This window comes from Arachis ipaensis, chromosome B06 (assembly GCF_000816755.2).
Source record: "Arachis ipaensis cultivar K30076 chromosome B06, Araip1.1, whole genome shotgun sequence".
Classification (NCBI taxonomy): domain Eukaryota; kingdom Viridiplantae; phylum Streptophyta; class Magnoliopsida; order Fabales; family Fabaceae; genus Arachis; species Arachis ipaensis.
The window spans coordinates 88,033,552-88,039,011 of NC_029790.2; positions in this window are offsets into that span (position 1 = coordinate 88,033,552).

Below are 5,460 nucleotides of genomic sequence, written 5' to 3' on the forward strand. Positions count from 1 at the left end.
ACTCCAACCAAAACCAAAATAACTACACCAAGTACCAAGTACCAAGCACCACACCATAGACAACAATCCAACCAAACTCCTCCATCTTCCAACAATCAAGTTGATGAGCTTAGAGCCACCATGTAGAAACGGGATGAGAGCAACAATGCTCAATTTGATGCCTTGGGCGCTCAATTGGCTAACCTCACCAACATACTTTCAAAGATGACCATGTCAAACCAACCATCAACTCCCAACAACAGCACCAACCAACCCTCAAGTTCTTCTAACCTTTCATCCCAACCCCAACCAAACCCAAAGGGCGGTCTCAATGCCATCACTCTACGGTCGGGGACTACATTGGAGGAGATACCTCCAAGAGTCATGGGAGACATTTATGAGGAAGAAGTGGTTGTTAAAGCTCCACAGGAAGAAGAGGTGGTAGACAAAAGGCATGAGGAAGAAGGAGTAAACCTCAAGGAGCCCAAAAGGAAAGTTATAGTGGATGAGTCCATTCCTATTCCATTCCCTTCCATGGTGAAGAAGGCAAAGAAAACATCGGAATCCGATTTTAACATGCTTCAAGTATTCAAGAAGGTTGAGGTAACCATACCACTTCTTGATGCTATTCAACAAATTCCAAAGTATGCAAAATTTTTGAAAGACTTGTGTACACACAAAGATAGGATAGGAGAATTGGAGATATTATCCTTGAGTAGTTCAATTTCTTCCTTGATAGAACCTATTCCAAAGAAATGTGGTGACCTTAGACCTTGTTTGGTGTCTTGTTGTATTGGCGGACGCAATTTTCATGATTGTATGTGTGACTTGGGAGCTTGTGTAAGCATCATGCCACTTTCTATCTATGTGCGGTTGAATTTAGCTCCATTAAAGAAGTCGGCGGCAAAGTTTACCTTAGCTGATAAAAGTGTGATTACAGTGATGGAATAGCGGAAGATGTACTTGTGGCGATCAAGGATTTGGTTTTTCCGGTTGACTTTTACATCCTTGAAATGCCTCCAACAGAAAATAGAAGCCCATCCTCCGTTCTACTTGGTAGACTGATAAACCACTATTTTATGGTTTATCTTATGCTCAATTGAGTGGATTTTATCAACTCTTTACCCACTTATTCATAATATTTGCATGGTTTTATATTTCCTTCCTGATTTTGTGCTATGATTGAAAACATGCTTCTTTAATCTTATAATTGCTTATTATTAATCCTCTCTTATTGCCATTAGATGCCTTGATATGTGTGGTAAGTGCTTTCAGAGATTATAGGGCAGGAATGGCTTGGAGGATGGAAAAGAAGCATGCAAGAGTGGAAGGAATACAAGAAGTTGGAGAAATTGCTAAGTTGTCCAGCCTGACCTCTTCGCACTCAAACGGCTATAACTTTAGCTACAAAGGTCCAAACGATGCAGTTCTAGTTGGTTGGAAAGCTAACGTACGGGGCTTCGATTTGGTATATAATATGCCATAGTTGTCCTAACACTAGGTGACACGACCGCGTGCTCCATGCGGCCGCGTCGCAGTGACAGAAATCAGCGTGTTTGAATTCTTCTCCAGCGATTTCCGGGCTGTTTCTGACCCAGTTTGCGGCCCAGAAAACACAGATTAGAGGCTATAAAGTGGGAGAATGCATCCATACATAGGAGGCTCATATAATTCACTTCTCATGATTTAGATTAGTTTTGAGAGAGGTTCTCTCCTCTCTCTCTTAGGATTTAGGACTTCTCTTAGTTTTAGGAGTGACTCTCAATCCCAGGTTCTTTATTTTTATTTAATTTATGAACTCTTCCATGTTACATATAATTTTCTTAATTAATGTTATTTGAGGTATTTCAATTCATGATTACTTTCTTTTATTTACATGATTACTGCTTCCCATCTGAAGACATTTTTATTCCAGTAGATTTACTCTTTTCCTTTTGGTTTTGGTTAAGAAATCAGTAACTCAGGAGTTATCCAATTCAACAGCAAATTTGTTAATTGTTATCTTGCCAATTGAGTTGAACTTCAATAATCACAATCTTTTCTTAGGAAATAAATAGGATTCGAAGATCAAACCAATTTGTCCCTTGACTTTCCTTTGCTTTAGTAAAGGTTAACTAAGTGGAATTAAGATTCAACTTTCATTGTTGTTGATAAGAATAACTAAGTCTGGACTTCCAAATTCTCATACCTTGCCAAAAGTTTGCCTTGCAGCTATTTATTTATTTTTAATTGCCATTTAAATTATTTGTCATATAACATATTCCCACCTTACTTCCAAAATCCCAATTTACAAACTCATAACCAATAATAAGAACATACCTCCCTGCAATTCCTTGAGAAGACGACCCGAGGTTTAAATACTCAGTTATCAATTTTAAGGGGTTTGTTACTTGTGACAACCAAAACGTTTGTACGAAGGGATTTCTGTCGGTTTAGAGACTATATCTACAACGCGACTGTTTTTATGAAATTCTTTACTGGCAAAAATCCTAACGTCATAGACCCTTCCTCAAGACCTCTAAATTCAAGTTAGATGCTAATGAGCGGATAATTTATACGCTTTTTGGCATTGTTTTTAGTATGTTTCTAGTAGAATCTAGTTACTTTTAGGGATGTTTTCATTAGTTTTTATGTTAAATTCACATTTCTAGACTTTACTATGAGTTTGTGTATTTTTCTGTAATTTTAGGTATTTTTTGGCTGAAATTGAGGGACTTGAGCAAAAATCAGATTCAGAGGTTGAAGAAGGACTGCTGATGTTGTTGGATTCTGACCTCCCTGCACTCAAAGTGCATTTTCTGGAGCTACAGAACTCAAAATGGCGCGCTTCCAATTGCGTTAGAAAGTAGACATCCAGGGCTTTCCAGCAATATATAATAGTCCATACTTTGCCCAAGTTTAGATGACGCAAACTGGCGTTCAATGCCAGCTCTCTGCCCAATTCTGGCGTCCAGCGCCAGAAACAAGTTGCAAAGTGGAGTTCAACGCCCAAAATGGCACAAAAGGTGGCGTTCAACTCCAAGAATGACCGCTCCACGTGTAGACTTCAAGCTCAGCCCAAGCACACACCAAGTGGGCCCCCGAAAGTGGATTTATGCATCAATTACTTACTTCTATAAACCCTAGTAGCTAGTTTATTATAAATAGGACCTTTTACTATTGTATTAGACATCTTTGATCAGTTGTATGCTATCTTAGATCACATTTTGGGGGCTGGCCATTCGGCCATGCCTGGACCTTTAACTTATGTATTCTCAACGTTAGAGTTTCTACACTCCATAGATTAAGGTGTGGAGCTCTGATGTTCCTCAAAGATTAATGCAAAGTACTATTGTTTTTCTATTCAATTCAACTTGTTCCGCTTCTAAGATATTCATTCGCACTTCAACCTGAATGTGATGAACGTGACAATCATCATCATTCCTTATGAACAACGGTGATGCCCTTACAGAAAGCTTGCCATGGAAAGGAGTAAGACTGATTGGATGAAGACAGCGGGAAAGCAGAGGTTCAGAGGGACGAAAGCATCTCTATGCGCTTATCTGAAATTCTCACCAATGAATTACATAAGTGTTTCTATCCCTATTTTCTGTTTACTTATTAATAATTTTCGAAAACTCCATAACTATTTTATATCCGCCTAACTGAGATTTACAAGGTGACCATAGCTTGCTTCATACCAACAATCTCCGTGGGATCGATCCTTACTCACGTAAGGTTTATTACTTGGACGACCCAGTGCACTTGCTGGTCAGTTGTATCGAAGTTGTGACAAATTATGAATTTGAGATTAGAGCACCAAGTATTTGGAGCCATTACCAGAGATCACAATTTCGTGCACCAAGTTTTTGGCGCCGTTGCCGGGGATTGTTCGAGTTTGGACAACTGACGGTTCATCTTGTTGCTCAGATTGGGTAACTTTCTTTTCGTTTTCTTTTCAAAAAGTTTTCAAAAAGTTTTCAAAAAAATCTTTCAAAAATGTCTCCTTTGTTTTCGAAAAAAAAATAAAAATGTTTTCAAAAATATATTTTTTCTTCAGAATTTTCAAGAATGAATTCTAGTGTTTCAAGAAGCATGTTGAAGCCTGGCTGGCTGTAAAGCCATGTCTAATTCCTCTGTAGGGAATGTCAGACGTGTCATGTCTGAGTTACATACTAAAGCTTGGCTGGCTATTAAGCCATGCCTGACCCTTTGATTGGAGCTTTAGACTAAAGAGCATAAGATTCCTGGAATTCATATTAAAAATTTTGGAATCCTTATTTTTGTTTTTGAAATAATTTTCGAAAAAAAAAATTACAAAAAAATTAGAAAATCATAAAAATCAAAAATATTTTTTGTGTTTCTTGTTTGAGTCTTGAGTCATGTTATAAGTTTGGTGTCAATTGCATATTCATCTTGCATTTTTCAAAAATTCATGCATTCATAGTGTTCTTCATGATCTTCAAGTTGTTCTTGGTAAGTCTTCTTGTTTGATCTTGATGTTTTCTTGTTTTGTGTTGTATGGTGTTTTTCATATGCATTCTTGAATTCTTAGTGCCTAAGCATTAAAGATTTCTAAGTTTGGTGTCTTGCATGTTTTCCTTGCATTAAAAATTTTTCAAAAATGTGTTCTTGATGTTCATCATGATCTTCAAAGTGTTCTTGGTGTTCATCTTGACATTCATAGCATTCTTGCATACATTCATTGTTTTAATCTAAAAATTTTCATGCATTGCATAATTTTCATGTTTTTCTCTCTCATCATTAAAAATTCAAAAAAAAATCAAAAAAATATCTTCCCTTTTTTTCTCTCATCAAATTCGAAAATTTGAGTTGACTTTTTCAAAAATTTTTAAAATCAAGTTGTTTCTTATGAGTCAAATCAAATTTTCAATTTGAAAATCATATCTTTTTCAAAATCTTTTTCATTTTTCTTAGTTATTTTCGAAAATAACATCATCAATTAATGTTTTGATTCAAAAAATTTCAAGTTTGTTACTTACTTGTTAAGAAAGATTCAAACTTTAAGTTCTAGAATCATATCTTGTGATTTCTTGTGAATCAAGTCATTAATTGTGATTTTAAAAAAAAAATCAAATCTTTTTCAAAACTAATTTCTATCATATCTTTTCAAAATATCTTCTTATCTTACCTTTTTCAAAAATTTGATTTCAAAATATCTTTTCTAACTTCCTAACTTCTTATCTTTTCAAAATTTGTTTCAACTAACTAACTAACTTTTTGTTTGTCTCTCATCTTTTTCAAAACCACCTAACTAACTCTCTCTCTCTATTTTCGAAAATATCTTCCCCCTTTTTCAAAAAATTTTTTTTAATTAACTAATTATTTTTTATTTTAATTTTTGAAAACTACTAACCTTTTTCAAAAACTATTTTCGAAAATCACTAACTCTTTTTCAAAAATTATTTTCGAAAATTCTCCCCCTCTCATCTTAGTCTATTTATTTATTCATCTACTAACATCTCCTCATCTCACATCTCT